Below are 24,025 nucleotides of genomic sequence, written 5' to 3' on the forward strand. Positions count from 1 at the left end.
TTGAAGAATGATATGTACAAGAGATAATTTGACAATAAGTGTGGTTAGCATTAAGGACACACAATATGTTAGGCACTATTCTAAGCCATTAAATATATATAGGCTTAAGATACAAGGATATAAAATGAATAGCTCAAAGATTCATTGGAAAAATCATCAGCTTTGAAAAAATATTATTTTTAATTAAAAAATAGTGGTATATGTTGGGTGCAATGGGATCTTTCGGTGTAAGTTTACATTGGGAAAATATTAAGCTAAATAACAAAGCCATCACTTCACATATTTGTAATTTTCTGTGGTATAAACATTTTTAAATCTACTCTTTTAACACTGACTGAAGACATCCCAAATGAAAAATCTCTCCTATATAAGAACCAAATTATAATTTATGTTGCAAATAAAGAAATAAATTATCAGGATGAGAATCAGAAGCAATTCAATATCACACAAATTTCAGATATAGCAATAATGATTAAAATGTATAAGTCAATCCAATAGGAAAAAATACAAAATGTGGAAAAAACATATAATGTGGAGAAAATAAATTATAAGCTAGACAAACCATGTATTTAAAAGAGCCCAATGGAAAGTAAACAATTGAAAATATAATTAAGTAAATTAATATACAACTTATGGATGAAATACTAAATTATACTGAGCTAATGAGGTTGGTAAACTGGAATATTGAACACAGCGTAGTCAAATACAGTAAAAAATAGAAACATTATGGGAAATACAAATATACATAGATGAAGAAAATAATAAAAACAAATGGCCCACGTCTCTTTATTTATCTAGATATATGAAAAAAATGCAAGGTAATAGTCAAGGCATTGGTTATGTATAAGTTTCTAAAATAGGAAACCAGACATGAATCTATGAATCCTTAAATCCACTGAGTTAAAAAAATGCAGTGTGTTAAAATCAGAATAATTTTTAAAAAGGCTTAAGCAAAATAATAGTCAAGCTGTATAACACCAAAGAGGAGGAAAACACTGAAAATGACTGAGAACAAAGATAACCTATGAAAATGAGAAAAAAATTTCCATAGCGTATGTGAAGCTAAAAATAGAAATACAAACAATGCTGAGAGAAACTATCATTAAATATAGAATTTAATGCTTAACTAAAATAACTTTAACAAAAATGAGTAAATTAAAATAATTTCAAAGGTAAAAACACAAAGTGATTTAGTTACAAATAGGAGCTCCCTAGGAGTGTATTTTAAGAGAAAAGTAGTGTTTTGTATGTAATGTTAAAAGTGAAAATTAAAGAATATGAGACTGGGCATGGGAATATCAAACACTGATGAACGTTGAATTAGAGAAACCAAATAGCCTTTGGCAGCATCAAAATAAAAAATGGTTATGAGTGTGTGTGTATGTTAGTCTGAATAAGTTAATTCTACACATTTTATTTAAATCAGATAACAAATCCTATACTACCTGAATAATTGGTAGAAGAATCTATAGATTTTTTTCCATCAGTATTTTGTTAAAAATTAATGGTGCTTTGATTGTATATTTTGCAGAATGTTTATTATTCTTTTATCAGAACACATTTCTATCAAGGGACAGACAGTGGCATAGAGACTGACAACAACATTCTGGACACGTAGGATGACTGTGTCATACCCACATAACACACTTAACGTGGATGCAATAATGACATCCACCAGTACATGACCACAAAGAAACTCACCAGCAGCAGGATGGTCTGGGTGGCCCTTTCTTTGGTGAGGCTCCTGGGGGGAGGCTGGTGCTGTGAAGGTGTGGGGTCGCCTCTCATGCCTGGACAAGAGAATCACCATGAATGCACTACAGAAGCATATTTTCTACAAAAAAGGAGATATCTCTTTTGAGTGTCAGCATTGAACACAGACTCCTGTTCGTATAACTTCTGGGAGAAAGGGAGAAGTATTTAGTGAGAATCCTTAGATTGGTCTGGGCCCAGTTGGAGGATCTCACAGTGTAGAAGATCAGGTTATTACTGAAAGACACACAGAGAAACCCAAGGAAGGAACAGAAATAGGAGCTGAAACACTTGAATTTCTTTTTGAACCTGGCAAACCAGGAGGTGCTAGGGTAGATGGTGATGACCTGGAGCAAGCTCAGGAGGCAGGTGGTGCAGATGGAGAAATTTCTCATCACCCTGATCAGGTAGAAAAATGCCTCACCTTTGAAGTCATTTTGAAAATCCAGGGAGTCAGACAGTTCTGAAAATACTGTAAAAACTTCAATGAGAAACATTGCTGTATGTAGTCATGGGCCAAGTCACTGCTGTCACATCAGTGGGCTTAGGCCTACATTCAAGATGGAGTGTGGAGATGCACAGAGAAGGAGGAAAGTGTTTGCTAAGAAGCCTACTCGGGAAAAAAAAAAAAGATATTTTCTACTGGTAACATAAGTGGAATATTTTCTCATTTTAACAGCAAAAAAGAAACATACCTTGTTTTATGAAAAACACAATAGAACTCAGATAATCTGTTATTTTTATAGGCAAAATTATTACCACTACTAGCATTTTTATTCAACCCAATGATCCTTGAGTAATCCTAACTAGCTCATACAAATTTTTCAATAATCAGCCTCTCTGTATTATTTTTTATGTTATGTAGTTTTTATACACCTAACACCATCTCAAGCACAACCAGGCCTGTGCAGCTGTCCATTAGCTATGCTCCTACAACACCTGGGCCTCACTACTTGGAAGCATTTATTAATATTCTACTTTCTCTGATTAAAAATACATTCAGCGTACAAAAATTACTCAATGGTGCTTGTACAAATGAACTTAATTAAATTTATGTTAAAGGAAAAAGAATCACCAAGTCTAACAATTAACAAAAAAATTCTTATGTTCATTATGTCTTTTCTGGGTTTTTAACATTCTGACTTATTGCCTAAAACTTTTTCTTTGGAGATATAATGGAGTTTTACAACTGTTTGATGAAATTTCATTTATTCTGACAGAAAGGAGAAAAGATTCTATTAATATCAAGATGATGTTTAAAAAAACCTCATAAAATGTGAGGATAATCTGAGTTAGACAATTATTACAAACCTAGAGCCTTGAAACAACATACATTTATCATATTGCATTCCTCAGTGTCAAAGACCAAAATTTGTCTTAAGAGAAGGAGGAGGAGAAGGAAGACGTCAGCAAGATTGAATTGCTTTCTGGAGGCTCTAGATGAGAATCCATTTTCTTGGGTTTCTTGGTTTAGGATTTTGTCCCAAGCTTCTCGAAGTTACCTGCAATTCTTGGCTCCTGTCTGCCTACTACCTGCAAAGCCAGCAGTGGTTGTGTTTATGTTATATTCCTGTGAGACTGAGTCCCTTGCCTCCTGATTACACATTTACAGATTCTTATTACATTGAGCCCATCTAGGTAACCCAGGGTAATGTCCCTATCTTAATGTCAGCTGATAGGCAATCTTAATTGCATTCTGTTATTGAACATCACAATAATTTAAACCATAAACTTCAACTTCATTTACAAAATAATTTAGAATACTTTTCTAATCCCTCCCCTTCCAGTGCAATGCATTAGGACTATTTTGTAGTAATTTTCCATTATCCTTTCAGATGTTTTCCTACTTAGCATGTACTATAAATGAGGACTGTGTCTTAGGCCATTTTGTGCTGCTATAACAGGAAACTGGAGACTGGGTAATTTATAAAGACAAGAAATTTATTTGTCTCGTGCTTCTGGAGGGCAAGAAGTCCAAGAATGAGGGACCACATCTGATGAGGGCCTGCATGCTGCATAATCCCATGGTGGAAGGGGATGGCAAGGAGGGGAGGAAGTGGGAGACAGAAGGACTCCTTCTTTTATCAGGAACCCCATCCTGTGATAACTGAACTGCTCCTCTGGTAACAGTATTAGTGAATTCAGGAGGGCAGAGCCCTCATGACCTGATCACCTCTTAGAGTTCCCACATTTCAACACTACTGCATTGGCTATTAATTTTCCAACACAATTTTGGAGCACATATTGAAACCAGAGCAAACTATCCCATGAACATTGTAGCATTTTTAAACACTAGAATGTTTTAAAAACTTAGAGAAAAATCAAAGTTAATTTCTAAATTTTGCAATATATTCATTATTTTCTATTTTACTTTGGCTTGGTTGGATAGCAAAGAAACTGTTTAAAGTCTGTTATTGTACAGGGAAAGGAAATGTATCTCTTCAGAAGAAAACATTTCTCATTATTTAAATAGAGTTAGGTAGTTTTTAATTTTCATTTTGATTTTAATTCATTTTTAGAAGAGAGGCCATGGGCCCCATCAGTGTATAAGAGGGTTTGGTTAAGAATGGAGAGCCCTAGAGCAGTGTCAGTATATTTGCCCCACTTACACCGTAGAAGCCTATATATAGAAATTCAGAGAAGACTGGCAAAGAGCAATAAAATCCTACATTATGATATAAGATGTTGTAAATGCTACATAAAATCTTAGTTCTGTTACCTAAATTACAAATAAAATACTGTGCGTTGTTTCCGTGCAGGAAAAGAAGTGGTTGACTTTCATTTTCCATGTCTATCTTTCAAATTACCTTCCCACCGGCAGTCGCATAATTGTATGTATTCACTTAGCTTGTTTTCTATGTTCTTTTAAAAACATGTTTTTGAGCTATAGTCTTTTCTCCGATATCATCACAGCTATTATTAGACACAGCAAAACTGCATGAAAATATCTAATACTGAGGGTGATTCCACCAGTAATATGGTAGGTAATATGTAGGATAACAACCAGACATTATTTCTAATTTGGCCAGAAGAGTTAGTTTACATGAATGCATCTGACATCCAGTGACTTCCACTTAGATATTTCATATCAAAGGATTCTGGAACATTCTTTTTGACATTTAGTCTTCAACTTGGATAACATGCCTATTATAATTATACTTGAATTCATCATCATAAATATTTAAATTTTGAGGAGAGCATAAAAATTAGATTAACCTCCACTGTGAGGCCTGGTTACTGATTCCATCTGTCTGCTGCAAACCCCAGACCCAAACTGTCCCTGTTGTGCCAAGTACCCCTGTGGTAATTCCTCCCAATAATATGGCAATGACTGATTAATGAGGACAGGACTCTGCTCATCCTGCTAAAATGCCAACATGATTAGCATTTCCAGTCTTGCATAGAGGACATATCAGATATTAAACTGATAAGAACAGATACGACACTTGATCTTAATCAAAAGGCCGAGAAGCGATGCATCCCCAGTCTTGGAAGAAAGGCCCTGATATTTGCTCCTACTGCTCTGTCAGCAAGCTTGTGGGCTGTGCTCCCACTTACGGTCCCAATCAGAAACTCTGGAATGGTGCCCCACATTCCTCATGCAGAGGCCGCCACTGGACCCCGTCAGACCCTGTGGATGCAACTACTCCTGCCCTGTCTGGACTGGGCTGACGCAGGGTCCCTTTTTTATTGAACTGACTTTATTTATTGTGGTATCTACAAGGGGGACTCCTAGATTTGACCGTTTTTACTCTGATTTTTGACACTGCATTGCCTCAACGGCTTTACTGACAGAATTCCAAGAATTAATAGCAGAGAAGGACACCTATTGCAACATTGACTTCATGACACCTTTCCCCTGGCACCCATGTCTTTCCTTGTGATAAACAGAAACTGAGACTTTACTGCTACTTTTTTCCCACCCCATGAACTCTGTCATCTGACAACACACCTGGCTAATACCATTACCTGCTTGACCACAGGTAGCTTTTCTCTGCCACAGAGCTTCTTCCCTGCCTATAGGGAGTCTGCTTTCTTCCACCACATGGCAAAGCTTCCAGGCTGGATCAGCTTCCACGGACACCTCCTCACCTTTATTCTTAGCTTTTCTGGAGACTCCTCTACTGCTAGGACAACTTTATAGGCTAGAACTTTTGCAACACTCAGGCAGTCCCTGACACAGCTTATGACTTTCCAATCTGTACGGAGCTGTCTCATGCACAACAGCATGTGTGACTTCTGGCCATGGTGACTGCTTCATGCCCTTCCAGACTACACACCAATTTTTCCACATGCTGAAAGACGCTCTCATGTTACAATTTCTGTCTTTCATTCGCATGGTCACATAGACTGTCCCACCAACCCCAAATACATCTTGACCTAGCATGACCTTTACAGGTGCATTTTCTCACCAGTCTTAAACTTTAGAAAAATTAAATTTAACAAAGTTTAATTGAGCAATGAATAATTTACAGGTCAGGCAGCCTTTGGGACCAGAAGAGGTCAAAGATTTGTTCCACAATGTGGGCAGAGAGCATTTAGAGACAGCAAACACAAATGAGATACAGAGACGGCTTCACTGGTTACAGCTCGCCCTCAGCCTTTTCGGGGCAGGTCTGAACAATTGGCAGCCTGTGGGTGGCTGAAGGTTGGTTGCTGTTAGTGCCCAAGACTCAGCTATTTTCTACACAAAACATACTCCTCAATTGGGTTTCCAGTTTCTTTATATATTAAGTTAGGTTGCAGTTTTGTTCTTAAAGACGTAAGGCAGGAAGGCAGCCTCAGGCCACAATTAGTTTAACTGTCTCTTAGGCCACCTCCATCGCTGTTTCTACAACCTCTACCACTTGGAAACACTTGACACCTCAGTTGTGCTTGCCAGTCATTTGGGAAGATAGGACTCAAAACTTAGGTTTGACAGGGCCATCTCCAATATCAAGATTTGCACCTATGACATCATCTCCTGCACACACAGTGTCTTCAGACCTTACTACTTGTTTCTGAGTCCTTTAGATCCTGTCCCATTCCGGCCTGCCATTGCTCATAATCAAGCAACTCCAAGCCTACTACCGCTAAGTCCAAGTCTGTTCAACTCCTTTTACATTCTCATGTGACTATTTATTTCTCAGCCTCAGTACATCTGGTGGCTCTTGCTGCCCTAGGTGGCTTCATGTTCCATGTTCAATTGTGGCTTCTCCAGACCTACTCACCAACTACTCTGCACCAAAATCAATGAAAATTTTCATCACAGGGTCATTTCAGCCACCCACTGAGCAGCCAACCTTTCAGCTTGCGGGTAATGCCTTTGCCAACATTCCGCCACTAGTCCACTTTTACAGTCAAGTCTTGGTTACGTCCTGTTAATGTCTCTTTCCTCACATTGGTGAGTTTCCTCCAGAGCCACAGCTGATCCTCACTCTCTTTATCTCCCCTCATTTTCAGCCAACACTGGGACAGCTGTGCCCTCTCTGCTGATGACAGAGTTTTGTTCTCACTGGACTGTGCCAGGGATGCTGCCAATTGCTGACTTGGCATCACACGTGCCCTCTTACTGGGTAACTTCATACTGATTGGGGCACCTGCACTGGCTGCTTGGGCACCTCTCACCTGACTGCCCTCCAGGGGGGATGGTGATCCTTTTCTGGCGATCCTCCTTTCCCCACCTATGGCCGCACCCACCCCCTTCTTGCATTCCTTCACCTGCACCAAAGGGGCTATATTACCCCTAGGGGAGTTAATCAACCAGGACAATCCAAAGCCATCAAATATGATACAATATAAGAAAAATAAAGCGTTAATACACAAAAAAAATGCATATATATATATATATAGGGTGTGTATTTTTTCTCTGGCCTCAGGAACTGCAGATGCTGGCCCATCCGAACTCCTGGGACTGTCTTAATGTTATGAGTCTGCGTTTCTCCTTTCTCTGTATTGGAATTTCCCCCCAGGAACAAAACTGCCATTTGCTTGTCAGATAATGGGAAATAAATCTGACTAAAATTTAGTGGCCTTCTACCTCAGAAAATTGTTAGTGGCCCAGTGGCTAGGGCATGTTGAGATATCTTTTCTAAAGTAAATGGTAAGTTTTTGCATCTGGGTCCTTCCACAACCAGGAAAAAGACACAGTGCGTAGAAGCTTCTTTATATTGTGGAGGCAGCATATTCCCTACCTGGGTGCATCACTGCATCCCACATGCAAAATGACCTGAAAGGCTGCTAGTTTCCAGGGGGTCCAGGAGACAACTCTGCAGCAGGCCCGGGATGCTGTGCAAGCTGCTCTGCCACTCAGACCAGGTCATCAAGTTCCAGTGGTTCCTGAGGTATCAATGGTAGTTAGGAATTTTTTGGACCTTTATAAGTCCCCAATACGTGCATCATATGTCAGCCTTTAGAATTCTGGAACAAGGCCATGGCATCACCTGCAGATAACTTCTCTCCTTTTGAGAGACAGCCCTTAGCCTACTGCTTGCCCTTCGTAGAAACTACATGATCGACATGGGCCACAAGTTACTGTGTGACCCGAGCTGCCTATGATAAATTTAGTATTATCTAACCACCAAGCTATAAGGTTGAGTGTGTGTAGCAACACTCTGTTGTCAAATGGAAGTGCCATATACATGATTGGGCCCAAGCAGATCATGAAACACAACTAAGTTATAGGAAGAAGTCACCCAAATGCCAATGGTTTCTTCTTCTCCTGCACTGCCTTCTGTCTCCAAGCCAGCACCAGAGGGGAGTACCCTACTATCAGTTGGCAGGGGAAGAATAGACTGGGTCCCGGTTCACAGATGGTTCTGCAGAACAGGCAGGTATCACTTAAAACTAGACAGCTACAGCACTACAGCCCCTCTCTAAGACATTCCTGAGGGACAGAGGTGAAGGAAAATCTTCCCAGTGGGTGGAATTTTGGGTGGTACACAGCATTGTGAACTTCTGTTGGAAGGAGAAATGGCCAGACATGCTACTGTGTACCAGTTCATTGGCTGTGGCTCACGGTTTGGCTGGAGTCTCAACAACTTGAACAAAAAATGATTGAGAAATTGATGAAAGGGAATTTGGGGAACAGGCATGTACATAGACATACTTCCAGAAAAGCCAAAAACATGAAGATATCTGTGTCCTATGTCAAGGCCAACCCAAGTGTGATCTCAGCAGAGAAGAGTTTAAATAACCAGGTCGACAGGATGACCCAGTTTTTGGATACCAGTCAGCCTCTTTCCACAGTCACACTTGTCATCACCCATTTGGCCCATGATCAAAGTGGCCATCCTGGCAGGAAATTTAGGTTATGCATGGACTCAGTAATGTTGACTTTCATTCACCAGGGCTGACCTAGCTATGGCCTCCACTAACTGCCCAATATGCCAACAGCACATACCAACACTGAGCCCCAGTATGGTACCATTCCACAGGATGATCAGCCAGCTGGTTGGTGCCGGGTTGATTATACTGGACAACTTCCATAATGGAAGGGGCAAGCTTTTGTCCTTACTGGAAAGACACTTACTGTGGATATGGGTTTGCTTTCCCTGCAAGCAATGTTTTTGCCAAAACTATTCTTTATTGACTTGCAGAATACCTCATCCACTATCTTGTTAGTCCACACAGCACTGAATTTGACTAAGGAACTCACTTCACAAAGAAGTGTAGCAATGGACCCATACTTACAAAATTCATGCTCTTATCATGTTTTTCATTGTTCTGAAAGAGCAGGCTTCACAGAACTATGAAATGGCCCCTTTGAAAAGGCATTTGCTGCACCAATTAGGTGCAGTGTCATGAAAATATGAGATAAGTTTGCACAGAAGGCTGTATATACTCTGAATTAGCATCCAACATACGGTGCTGTTTCAGCTATACTCAGGATTTACAAATTAAAAGATTGAGTGGTGGAAATGAGAATGGCACAGCTCACCATTATCCCTGGTGACCAAATAACAAAAGTTTGGCTTCTTATTCCCATGACTTCATGCTCTGCTGGCCTAGTCTTCTTAGTCCCAGAAGGAGGAATCTTCAACCAGGAGTCACGGCAATGATTCCATTGCACTGGAAGTTAAGACTGCCACTGGCCACTGTGGGATCCTCATGTTTCTGAGTCAGTAGGCCAAGAAGGGAGGAGTTACAGTGTTGGCTGAGGTAATTGATCCAGACTACCAAGAGGAAGTTGGTCTACTGTTTCACAATGGAGATAAGAAACAGTATGCTTGGATTACAGGATCCCTTAGGGGATTCCCATAGAGGAGTTGGAATTAAATAAAATTCAGATTTTGTTATCTTGTGATAATAAACCTTCCAATGCCTTCTGCTTATATGTAGAATCAAGCTCATGTGCCTTACCTTTGTGTCTGTGGTGGGAGCCACATCATGACGCACAATGATCCCCACCTCCAAGTATTTCCATCCTTGTGTTACCAATAAGGGTTAGTGACTCACTTTTAGTCAATAGCATGCAAACTAAAGATACGGACTGTCACCTCACAGATTGAATGACTAAAAGAGTGTGACTTGCCACTTACTTTCTCTCTCAGGTGTCTTCTCTCCACCCCCTCCGTACATTCCTTTGGGGAAGCAAGCTTGAAGGTTTTGAGATTCTCTATTTATGGGCCTGTGTGACAACGAATAGAGGGAGGGCCCAGGCCAATAGACAGAAAGGAACTCAGGCCCTCATTCCAAACTGCATGATGCCAGCAACTAACCAGATTGAGTTTAGAAGCTGATCCTCCGCTGCCCAAACATCAGTTGGGGAAACAGCCCCAGCCTTCTGAGAGACCCTGAGGCAGAGGCACCCAGCTAAGCCATGCCAGGATTCTCGGGCCACAGAAATTGTGACATAATACATGTTTGGAGTTTTAAGAAACTAAATTTGGAGCTGATGTTTTCAGAGAGCAGTAATGACACAAGGCGCCAGGACCCGGCATCTGACCCTGTCTTCCTCCCACCCTCCCATTATCTCCTCTAAGGCTTGCTGCAGCCATAGTCGCCACCTGTCTAACCTCCTCTGGCCAAACTCATTTCTGCCCGCAAGTTTCCATACCAGGGATACTTTCTCTCTGACACAATGTGCTAGTCAGCATTTTCCAGAGGGGAAAGGAAACCAATAGACTTTATAGAGATATACAGGAAGAGATTTATTATGAGGATAAGCCTATGCAGTTATATAGGCAAAAAGGTTCTATATGCCAAATGAAAACTTAAGAACAAGTAAGCCAGTGGTCTCTATCTGAAGGCCTAAGAACCTAAAACCAGGAGGGTGGGGGACCAGGGAAAGTTCAATGGCCAGAGAACCAGGAACTGTGATGTTCAAAGACAGAAGATTGATATGCCAACTCCAGAAGTGTGGGTGATAATTTGCCTTTCCTCTACTTTTTTTTTTGCCAGTCAAATTTAGCAGTGTGTGTGCGGGGGTTGTCGTATACCAACTTTAGTGACATTAATGTTAATAACTTCTGATAACCCATACTTTTCTGTTTTATCTGGGCTCTCAACATATTTAATGGACACCCGGAAATGATGTTTTGTCAGCTACCGAGGCATCCCTTAGCCCAATATCAATAAAATTAACAGACAGTTAACCACCAGAAGTTTTCCCCTTTTTAAACTTGGAACCCATAAGCATCTTCTTAACCCACACTTAATTTCAAAATAAAAATGACAGGGTCATAATTCTACTTAACCTGATACAACTTGTGTACAACTGAAACTTGCAGACAACTTAACGCACACATAGCCTTTGCCCAGAACAAGAGGTAAAGTCCTTGAGTGATGTTTTCTCATCTCTAGACATCCAGTAAATGAAATAATATCATGTAAAATTACTCACACTAAAATACTGATATAAAGTCTAAATACAACTTATGAAACATAAGGGAATAACAGGAACACACAGAGATATTTGCTTAATACATGTATATAAACAACAAAAGTACTTATAACAAAATGTGGAAATACTCATTAAAATTACAGTCCTCCTTGCCACAGCTGGTCCCATAGTCCTAGCTCCTATTCATAAACTGCCTTCTTTCCCTGCCCATTCTGTATTTGCTGTAACTCCAGAAAGGTCTTGAGCTTGTTCTGGGTTTTACCTGAAAAGTTGACCCAAACCTTCATTGTTGAATGGACTGGGTCCATTCAACAGTTACAGTTACAAGTTACAGTACTGCTTGCATTGTGCTGTTATAGTTTTCACTGACCTTCATCACAGGGCATAGTGATACTAACAGACACCCTGAGGCCACAATCCACAATCATTTTGGCACCAGGGATCAGTTTCATGGAAGACAATTTTTCCACAACCTGGGAGCAGGGGGGATGGCTTCAGGATGATTCAAGCATATTAATTTATTGTGCACTTTATTTCTATTTTTACTGCATTGTAATAGATAATGAAATAATGATACAACTCACCAAAATGCAACCACTCTGCTAATGATCATCTATATTTGCAGCCATTCCCCGATGCTAGCTCAGCTCCACATCAGATCATCAGGTGTTAGAATCTCATAAGGAGTGCGCAAGCTGGATGCCTCGCATGTGCAGGTGAGTGTAGGGTTCACACTCCTGTGAGAATCTAATGCCACCACTGATCTCCCATGGTATGGACCTCAGGCCATGGTGCAAAGGATGGGGAGCAGCAATAAATAAAGATGAACACACTCACCTGTCTATTGCTAATCTCCTGCAGTTTGGCTGATTTTTAACAAGCCAGAGACTGGTACCAGTCAGCAACCTGGGGGTCGGGGACCACAGCCCTAAGAGATCCTGTAATCCAAGCATACTGTTTCTTATCTCCATTGTGAAACAGTAGACCAACTTCCTCTTGGTAGTCTGGATCAATTACCTCAGCCAGCACTGTAACTCCTCCCTTCTTGGACTACTGACTCAGAAACATGAGGATCCCACAGTGGCCAGTGGCAGTCTTAACTTCCAGTGCAATGGAATCATTGCCGTGACTCCTGGTTGAAGATTCCTCCTTCTGGGACTAAGAAGACTAGGCCAGCAGAGCATGAAGTCATGGGAATAAGAAGCCAAACTTTTGTTATTTGGTCACCAGGGATAATGGTGAGCTGTGCCATTCTCATTTCCACCACTCAATCTTTTAATTTGTAAATCCTGAGTATAGCTGAAACAGCACCGTATGTTGGATGCTAATTCAGAGTATATACAGCCTTCTGTGCAAACTTATCTCATATTTTCATGACACTGCACCTAATTGGTGCAGCAAATGCCTTTTCAAAGGGGCCATTTCATAGTTCTGTGAAGCCTGCTCTTTCAGAACAATGAAAAACATGATAAGAGCATGAATTTTGTAAGTATGGGTCCATTGCTACACTTCTTTGTGAAGTGAGTTCCTTAGTCAAATTCAGTGCTGTGTGGACTAACAAGATAGTGGATGAGGTATTCTGCAAGTCAATAAAGAATAGTTTTGGCAAAAACATTGCTTGCAGGGAAAGCAAACCCATATCCACAGTAAGTGTCTTTCCAGTAAGGACAAAAGCTTGCCCCTTCCATTATGGAAGTTGTCCAGTATAATCAACCCGGCACCAACCAGCTGGCTGATCATCCTGTGGAATGGTACCATACTGGGGCTCAGTGTTGGTATGTGCTGTTGGCATATTGGGCAGTTAGTGGAGGCCATAGCTAGGTCAGCCCTGGTGAATGAAAGTCAACATTACTGAGTCCATGCATAACCTAAATTTCCTGCCAGGATGGCCACTTTGATCATGGGCCAAATGGGTGATGACAAGTGTGACTGTGGAAAGAGGCTGACTGGTATCCAAAAACTGGGTCATCCTGTCGACCTGGTTATTTAAACTCTTCTCTGCTGAGATCACACTTGGGTTGGCCTTGACATAGGACACAGATATCTTCATGTTTTTGGCTTTTCTGGAAGTATGTCTATGTACATGCCTGTTCCCCAAATTCCCTTTCATCAATTTCTCAATCATTTTTTGTTCAAGTTGTTGAGACTCCAGCCAAACCGTGAGCCACAGCCAATGAACTGGTACACAGTAGCATGTCTGGCCATTTCTCCTTCCAACAGAAGTTCACAATGCTGTGTACCACCCAAAATTCCACCCACTGGGAAGATTTTCCTTCACCTCTGTCCCTCAGGAATGTCTTAGAGAGGGGCTGTAGTGCTGTAGCTGTCTAGTTTTAAGTGATACCTGCCTGTTCTGCAGAACCATCTGTGAACCGGGACCCAGTCTATTCTTCCCCTGCCAACTGATAGTAGGGTACTCCCCTCTGGTGCTGGCTTGGAGACAGAAGGCAGTGCAGGAGAAGAAGAAACCATTGGCATTTGGGTGACTTCTTCCTATAACTTAGTTGTGTTTCATGATCTGCTTGGGCCCAATCATGTATATGGCACTTCCATTTGACAACAGAGTGTTGCTACACACACTCAACCTTATAGCTTGGTGGTTAGATAATACTAAATTTATCATAGGCAGCTCGGGTCACACAGTAACTTGTGGCCCATGTCGATCATGTAGTTTCTACGAAGGGCAAGCAGTAGGCTAAGGGCTGTCTCTCAAAAGGAGAGAAGTTATCTGCAGGTGATGCCATGGCCTTGTTCCAGAATTCTAAAGGCTGACATATGATGCACGTATTGGGGACTTATAAAGGTCCAAAAAATTCCTAACTACCATTGATACCTCAGGAACCACTGGAACTTGATGACCTGGTCTGAGTGGCAGAGCAGCTTGCACAGCATCCCGGGCCTGCTGCAGAGTTGTCTCCTGGACCCCCTGGAAACTAGCAGCCTTTCAGGTCATTTTGCATGTGGGATGCAGTGATGCACCCAGGTAGGGAATATGCTGCCTCCACAATATAAAGAAGCTTCTACGCACTGTGTCTTTTTCCTGGTTGTGGAAGGACCCAGATGCAAAAACTTACCATTTACTTTAGAAAAGATATCTCAACATGCCCTAGCCACTGGGCCACTAACAATTTTCTGAGGTAGAAGGCCACTAAATTTTAGTCAGATTTATTTCCCATTATCTGACAAGCAAATGGCAGTTTTGTTCCTGGGGGGAAATTCCAATACAGAGAAAGGAGAAACGCAGACTCATAACATTAAGACAGTCCCAGGAGTTCGGATGGGCCAGCATCTGCAGTTCCTGAGGCCAGAGAAAAAATACACACCCTATATATATATATATATGCATTTTTTTTGTGTATTAACGCTTTATTTTTCTTATATTGTATCATATTTGATGGCTTTGGATTGTCCTGGTTGATTAACTCCCCTAGGGGTAATATAGCCCCTTTGGTGCAGGTGAAGGAATGCAAGAAGGGGGTGGGTGCGGCCATAGGTGGGGAAAGGAGGATCGCCAGAAAAGGATCACCATCCCCCCTGGAGGGCAGTCAGGTGAGAGGTGCCCAAGCAGCCAGTGCAGGTGCCCCAATCAGTATGAAGTTACCCAGTAAGAGGGCACGTGTGATGCCAAGTCAGCAATTGGCAGCATCCCTGGCACAGTCCAGTGAGAACAAAACTCTGTCATCAGCAGAGAGGGCACAGCTGTCCCAGTGTTGGCTGAAAATGAGGGGAGATAAAGAGAGTGAGGATCAGCTGTGGCTCTGGAGGAAACTCACCAATGTGAGGAAAGAGACATTAACAGGACGTAACCAAGACTTGACTGTAAAAGTGGACTAGTGGCGGAATGTTGGCAAAGGCATTACCCGCAAGCTGAAAGGTTGGCTGCTCAGTGGGTGGCTGAAATGACCCTGTGATGAAAATTTTCATTGATTTTGGTGCAGAGTAGTTGGTGAGTAGGTCTGGAGAAGCCACAATTGAACATGGAACATGAAGCCACCTAGGGCAGCAAGAGCCACCAGATGTACTGAGGCTGAGAAATAAATAGTCACATGAGAATGTAAAAGGAGTTGAACAGACTTGGACTTAGCGGTAGTAGGCTTGGAGTTGCTTGATTATGAGCAATGGCAGGCCGGAATGGGACAGGATCTAAAGGACTCAGAAACAAGTAGTAAGGTCTGAAGACACTGTGTGTGCAGGAGATGATGTCATAGGTGCAAATCTTGATATTGGAGATGGCCCTGTCAAACCTAAGTTTTGAGTCCTATCTTCCCAAATGACTGGCAAGCACAACTGAGGTGTCAAGTGTTTCCAAGTGGTAGAGGTTGTAGAAACAGCGATGGAGGTGGCCTAAGAGACAGTTAAACTAATTGTGGCCTGAGGCTGCCTTCCTGCCTTACGTCTTTAAGAACAAAACTGCAACCTAACTTAATATATAAAGAAACTGGAAACCCAATTGAGGAGTATGTTTTGTGTAGAAAATAGCTGAGTCTTGGGCACTAACAGCAACCAACCTTCAGCCACCCACAGGCTGCCAATTGTTCAGACCTGCCCCGAAAAGGCTGAGGGCGAGCTGTAACCAGTGAAGCCGTCTCTGTATCTCATTTGTGTTTGCTGTCTCTAAATGCTCTCTGCCCACATTGTGGAACAAATCTTTGACCTCTTCTGGTCCCAAAGGCTGCCTGACCTGTAAATTATTCATTGCTCAATTAAACTTTGTTAAATTTAATTTTTCTAAAGTTTAAGACTGGTGAGAAAATGCACCTGTAAAGGTCATGCTAGGTCAAGATGTATTTGGGGTTGGTGGGACAGTCTATGTGACCATGCGAATGAAAGACAGAAATTGTAACATGAGAGCGTCTTTCAGCATGTGGAAAAATTGGTGTGTAGTCTGGAAGGGCATGAAGCAGTCACCATGGCCAGAAGTCACACATGCTGTTGTGCATGAGACAGCTCCGTACAGATTGGAAAGTCATAAGCTGTGTCAGGGACTGCCTGAGTGTTGCAAAAGTTCTAGCCTATAAAGTTGTCCTAGCAGTAGAGGAGTCTCCAGAAAAGCTAAGAATAAAGGTGAGGAGGTGTCCGTGGAAGCTGATCCAGCCTGGAAGCTTTGCCATGTGGTGGAAGAAAGCAGACTCCCTATAGGCAGGGAAGAAGCTCTGTGGCAGAGAAAAGCTACCTGTGGTCAAGCAGGTAATGGTATTAGCCAGGTGTGTTGTCAGATGACAGAGTTCATGGGGTGGGAAAAAAGTAGCAGTAAAGTCTCAGTTTCTGTTTATCACAAGGAAAGACATGGGTGCCAGGGGAAAGGTGTCATGAAGTCAATGTTGCAATAGGTGTCCTTCTCTGCTATTAATTCTTGGAATTCTGTCAGTAAAGCCGTTGAGGCAATGCAGTGTCAAAAATCAGAGTAAAAACGGTCAAATCTAGGAGTCCCCCTTGTAGATACCACAATAAATAAAGTCAGTTCAATAAAAAAGGGACCCTGCGTCAGCCCAGTCCAGACAGGGCAGGAGTAGTTGCATCCACAGGGTCTGACGGGGTCCAGTGGCGGCCTCTGCATGAGGAATGTGGGGCACCATTCCAGAGTTTCTGATTGGGACCGTAAGTGGGAGCACAGCCCACAAGCTTGCTGACAGAGCAGTAGGAGCAAATATCAGGGCCTTTCTTCCAAGACTGGGGATGCATCGCTTCTCGGCCTTTTGATTAAGATCAAGTGTCGTATCTGTTCTTATCAGTTTAATATCTGATATGTCCTCTATGCAAGACTGGAAATGCTAATCATGTTGGCATTTTAGCAGGATGAGCAGAGTCCTGTCCTCATTAATCAGTCATTGCCATATTATTGGGAGGAATTACCACAGGGGTACTTGGCACAACAGGGACAGTTTGGGTCTGGGGTTTGCAGCAGACAGATGGAATCAGTAACCAGGCCTCACAGTGGAGGTTAATCTAATTTTTATGCTCTCCTCAAAATTTAAATATTTATGATGATGAATTCAAGTATAATTATAATAGGCATGTTATCCAAGTTGAAGACTAAATGTCAAAAAGAATGTTCCAGAATCCTTTGATATGAAATATCTAAGTGGAAGTCACTGGATGTCAGATGCATTCATGTAAACTAACTCTTCTGGCCAAATTAGAAATAATGTCTGGTTGTTATCCTACATATTACCTACCATATTACTGGTGGAATCACCCTCAGTATTAGATATTTTCATGCAGTTTTGCTGTGTCTAATAATAGCTGTGATGATATCGGAGAAAAGACTATAGCTCAAAAACATGTTTTTAAAAGAACATAGAAAACAAGCTAAGTGAATACATACAATTATGCGACTGCCGGTGGGAAGGTAATTTGAAAGATAGACATGGAAAATGAAAGTCAACCACTTCTTTTCCTGCACGGAAACAATGCACAGTATTTTATTTGTAATTTAGGTAACAGAACTAAGATTTTATGTAGCATTTACAACATCTTATATCATAATGTAGGATTTTATTGCTCTTTGCCAGTCTTCTCTGAATTTCTATATATAGGCTTCTACGGTGTAAGTGGGGCAAATATACTGACACTGCTCTAGGGCTCTCCATTCTTAACCAAACCCTCTTATACACTGATGGGGCCCATGGCCTCTCTTCTAAAAATGAATTAAAATCAAAATGAAAATTAAAAACTACCTAACTCTATTTAAATAATGAGAAATGTTTTCTTCTGAAGAGATACATTTCCTTTCCCTGTACAATAACAGACTTTAAACAGTTTCTTTGCTATCCAACCAAGCCAAAGTAAAATAGAAAATAATGAATATATTGCAAAATTTAGAAATTAACTTTGATTTTTCTCTAAGTTTTTAAAACATTCTAGTGTTTAAAAATGCTACAATGTTCATGGGATAGTTTGCTCTGGTTTCAATATGTGCTCCAAAATTGTGTTGGAAAATTAATAGCCAATGCAGTAGTGTTGAAATGTGGGAACTCTAAGAGGTGATCAGGTCATGAGGGCTCTGCCCTCCTGAATTCACTAATACTGTTACCAGAGGAGCAGTTCAGTTATCACAGGATGGGGTTCCTGATAAAAGAAGGAGTCCTTCTGTCTCCCACTTCCTCCCCTCCTTGCCATCCCCTTCCACCATGGGATTATGCAGCATGCAGGCCCTCATCAGATGTGGTCCCTCATTCTTGGACTTCTTGCCCTCCAGAAGCACGAGACAAATAAATTTCTTGTCTTTATAAATTACCCAGTCTCCAGTTTCCTGTTATAGCAGCACAAAATGGCCTAAGACACAGTCCTCATTTATAGTACATGCTAAGTAGGAAAACATCTGAAAGGATAATGGAAAATTACTACAAAATAGTCCTAATGCATTGCACTGGAAGGGGAGGGATTAGAAAAGTATTCTAAATTATTTTGTAAATGAAGTTGAAGTTTATGGTTTAAATTATTGTGATGTTCAATAACAGAATGCAATTAAGATTGCCTATCAGCTGACATTAAGATAGGGACATTACCCTGGGTTACCTAGATGGGCTCAATGTAATAAGAATCTGTAAATGTGTAATCAGGAGGCAAGGGACTCAGTCTCACAGGAATATAACATAAACACAACCACTGCTGGCTTTGCAGGTAGTAGGCAGACAGGAGCCAAGAATTGCAGGTAACTTCGAGAAGCTTGGGACAAAATCCTAAACCAAGAAACCCAAGAAAATGGATTCTCATCTAGAGCCTCCAGAAAGCAATTCAATCTTGCTGACGTCTTCCTTCTCCTCCTCCTTCTCTTAAGACAAATTTTGGTCTTTGACACTGAGGAATGCAATATGATAAATGTATGTTGTTTCAAGGCTCTAGGTTTGTAATAATTGTCTAACTCAGATTATCCTCACATTTTATGAGGTTTTTTTAAACATCATCTTGATATTAATAGAATCTTTTCTCCTTTCTGTCAGAATAAATGAAATTTCATCAAACAGTTGTAAAACTCCATTATATCTCCAAAGAAAAAGTTTTAGGCAATAAGTCAGAATGTTAAAAACCCAGAAAAGACGTAATGAACATAAGAATTTTTTTGTTAATTGTTAGACTTGGTGATTCTTTTTCCTTTAACATAAATTTAATTAAGTTCATTTGTACAAGCACCATTGAGTAATTTTTGTACGCTGAATGTATTTTTAATCAGAGAAAGTAGAATATTAATAAATGCTTCCAAGTAGTGAGGCCCAGGTGTTGTAGGAGCATAGCTAATGGACAGCTGCACAGGCCTGGTTGTGCTTGAGATGGTGTTAGGTGTATAAAAACTACATAACATAAAAAATAATACAGAGAGGCTGATTATTGAAAAATTTGTATCAGCTAGTTAAGGTTACTCAAGGATCATTGGGTTGAATAAAAATGCTAATAGTGGTAATAATTTTGCCTATGAAAATAACAGATAATCTGACTTCTATTGTGTTTTTCATAAAACAAGATATGTTTCTTTTTTGCTGTTAAAATGAGAAAATATTCCACTTATGTTACCAGTAGAAAATATCTTTTTTTTTTTCCCGAGTAGGCTTCTTAGCAAACACTTTCCTCCTTCTCTGTGCATCTCCACACTCCATCTTGAATGTAGGCCTAAACCCACTGATGTGACCAGCAGTGACTTGGCCCGTGACTACATACAGCGATGTTCCTCATTGAAATATTTACAGTATTTTCAGAATTGTCTGACTCCCTGGATTTTCAAAATGACTTCAAAGGTGAGGCATTTTTCTACCTGATCAGGGTGATGAGAAATTTCTCCATCTGCACCACCTGCCTCCTGAGCTTGCTCCAGGTCATCACCATCTACCCTAGCACCTCCTGGTTTGCCAGGTTCAAAAAGAAATTCAAGTGTTTCAGCTCCTATTTCTGTTCCTTCCTTGGGTTTCTCTGTGTGTCTTTCAGTAATAACCTGATCTTCTACACTGTGAGATCCTCCAACTGGGCCCAGACCAATCTAAGGATTCTCACTAAATACTTCTCCCTTTCTCCCAGAAGTTATACGAACAGGAGTCTGTGTTCAATACTGACACTCAAAAGAGATATCTCCTTTTTTTGTAGAAAATATGCTTCTGTAGTGCATTCATGGCGATTCTCTTGTCCAGGCATCAGAGACAATCCCACACCTTCACAGCACCAGCCTCCCCCCAGGAGCCTCACCAAAGAAAGGGCCACCCAGACCATCCTGCTGCTGGTGAGTTTCTTTGTGGTCATGTACTGGTGGACGTCATTATTGCATCCACGTTAAGTGTGTTATGTGGGTATGATACAGTCATCCTACGTGTCCAGAATGTTGTTGTCAGTCTCTATGCCACTGTCTGTCCCTTGATAGAAATGTGTTCTGATAAAAGAATAATAAATATTCTGCAAAATATACAATCAAAGCGCCATTAATTTTTAACAAAATAGTGATGGAAAAAATCTATAGATTCTTCTACCAATTATTCAAGTACTATAGGATTTGTTATCTGATTTAAATAAAATGTGTAGAACTAACATATACAGGCACACACACACATACACACACACACACACACATAACCATTTTTTATTTTGATGCTGCCAAAGGCTACTTGGCTTCTCTTATTCAATGATCATCAGTGTTTGATATTCCCATACCCAGTCTCATATTCTTTAATTTTCACTTTTAACATTAATATAAAACATTACTGTTCTCTTAAAATACACTCCTAGGAAGCTCCTATTTGTAACTAAATCACTTGGTGTTTTTACCTTTGAAATTATTTTAATTTACCCATTTTCATTAAAGTTATTTTAGTTAAAGCATTCAATTCTAGGTTTAATGATAGTTTCTCTCAGCATTGTTTATATTTCTATTTTTGGCTTCACATAAGCTATGGAAATTTTGTTCTCATTTTCATAGGTTATCTTTGTTCTCAGTCATTTTCTGTGTTTTCCTCTTCTTTGGTGTTATATAGCTTGACTATTATTTTGCTTAAGCCTTTTTAAAAATTATTCTCATTTTGACACACTGCATTTTTTTTAACTGAGTGGATTTAAGGATTCATGGATTCATGTCTGGTTTTCAATTTTAGAAACTTTTACGTAACCAATGCCTTGACTATTACCTTGCATTTTTTTTATATATCTAGATAAATAAAGAGATGTGGCCCATTTGTTTTTATTATTTTCTTCACCTATGTATATTTGTATTTCCCATAATGTTTCTCTTTACTCTATTTGACTACGTTGTATTCAATATTCCAGTTTACTAACCTCATTAGCTCAGTATAATTTAGTATTTCATCCATATGTTGTATATTAAGTTACTTAATTATATTTTCAATTACTTACTTTCTATTTGGCTGTTTTAAAAACATGGCTTGTCTAGCTTATAATTTCTTATTTTTTCCACATTATATTTTTTCCACATTTTATATTTTTTCCTATTAGATAGGCTTACACATTTTAATCATTATTGCTATATCTGAAATTTGTGTGATATTGAATTGCTTCTGACCCTCATCCTGATAATTTATTTCCTTACTTGCAACATAAATTATAATTTAGTTCTTATATAGGAGAGATTTTTCATTTGGGATGTCTCCAGTCAGTGTTAAAAGAGTAGATTTTTAAATGTTTATACCACAGAAAATTACAAATATGTGAACTGATGGCTTTGTTATTTAGATTAATATTTTCCCAACGTAAACTTACACCAAAAGATCCCATTGCACCCAACATATACCACTATTTTTTAATTAAAAATATTTTTTCAAAGTTGATGATTTTTTCCAATGAATCTTTGAGCTGTTCATTTTATATTCTTGTTTTTTAAGCCTACATATATTTAAAAGCTTAGAATGGCACCTAACATATTGTATGTCTTGAATGCTAACCACACTTATTGTCAAATTATCTCTTGTACATTTCGTTCTTCAAATACAGTATTATTTTGTATTTTCCTTATTAAAAGTTTTTTTCTCATCTAAATATTGCTAACAAAAAATAAGGGGCAGCCTTGCTTTCCCTGATTTGTAGATTTGAAAGTCCAATGGCAATTTCACTAATTTTTCATATATCTCACTCACTTAATAAATGTGAATGTTTTTGTACGTGGGTTTTCTTATTTCAGAATATTACTATGGTATAAATGATTAGGTTACATATATTGCTTTTGCACTTCCTGAGCCAGAGCTACAAGCATGCCCCTCCCCCAGACAGTGTGCACCTCACCCGTCAGGCATGAATATACCCATTCCCTCCTCCCTGCCCCAACACCCAATGAATGTTTCTTATGTGCACATAAGTATTGATCATTAAGTGCAGATTTTATCGTGAGTAAGTACCTGTGGTGCTTGTTTTTCCATGCTTGTGATACTTCACTTAGGAGAGTGGGCTCCAGCTCCATCCAGGAAAATACAAGAGGTGCTAGTTCACCACCATCTTTTTGTGGCTGAGTAATACACCATGGTATACATATCCCATATTTTATTAATGCAGTCCTGTATTAATGGGCACTTGGATTGTTTCCATATCTTTGCAATTGTGAATTGTGCTATTATCAACATTCAGGTCCAGATGTCTTTATTACACAATGTCTTTGTTCCTTTTGGTATATGCCCAGTAGTGGGATTGCTGGATCAAATGGTAGTTCTACAAAGTATGTCCATATTACTTTGCATAGAGGTTGTACTAGTTTGCAGTGCCCCCAGAAGTGTATGAGTGTTCCTATCTCTCCGCATCCATGCCAACATTTATCGTTTTGGGACTTTTTGATAAAAGCCATTTTCAGTGAAGTTAAGTGATAGCTCACTGTGGTTTTGATTTCCATTTCCTTGATGATTGGACATGTTGAGCATTTTTTCATATGATTCTTGGCCATTCGTCTATGTTCTTTTGAAAAGTTTCTGTTCATGTTTTTTGCCCACTTCTTAATGGGGTTGTTTGATTTTTTTTCTAGCTGATTTTCCTGAATTCTATATAGATACTAGTTATCAGCCTTTTATTAGATGTATAGCATGCAAATATTTTCTCCCATTCTGTAGATTGTCTATTTGCTCTAGTCATAGTTTCTTGGGCTTTGCAGAAGCTTTCAAATTTGATCAACCCATTTATTTATTTTTGTTGATGCTACCATTGCTTTTGGGGTCTTCGTCATAAATTCTTTGCCTAGACCAATGTCTATAAGAGTTTTTTCAATGTTTTCTTCTAGAATTCCTGTGGTTTAATTCCTTAGGTTTAAGTGTGTTATCCGTCATGAATTGATTTCTGAGAGGTGAGAGGTGTGGATCCTGTTTCAGTCTTCTACATGTGGCCAGCACCATGTAGTGAATAAGGATTCTTTTCCCCAGTGTATGTTTCTCTCTGCTTTTTCAAAGATCAGAAGGCTATATGAGGATGGTTTTATATCTGGGTTCTCAGTCCTGTTCCATTGGTCTATGTCTCTGTTCTTGAGCCAGTATCATGCTGTTT

General features: G+C 39.9%; 3 pseudogenes; 1 reads left to right on the forward strand and 2 right to left on the reverse strand.

Annotated features, from left to right (window-relative positions):
- Window positions 1-24,025, reverse strand: part of LOC138382895 (zinc finger protein 91-like) — a 326,121-nt pseudogene that overhangs the window by 270,825 nt on the left and 31,271 nt on the right.
- On the reverse strand, window positions 5,055-5,228 carry LOC138383148 (U2 spliceosomal RNA; annotated as a pseudogene).
- LOC138383035 (U2 spliceosomal RNA) lies at window positions 17,256-17,429 on the forward strand (annotated as a pseudogene).

This window comes from Eulemur rufifrons, chromosome 4, assembly GCF_041146395.1.
Source record: "Eulemur rufifrons isolate Redbay chromosome 4, OSU_ERuf_1, whole genome shotgun sequence".
Classification (NCBI taxonomy): Eukaryota; Metazoa; Chordata; class Mammalia; order Primates; family Lemuridae; genus Eulemur; species Eulemur rufifrons.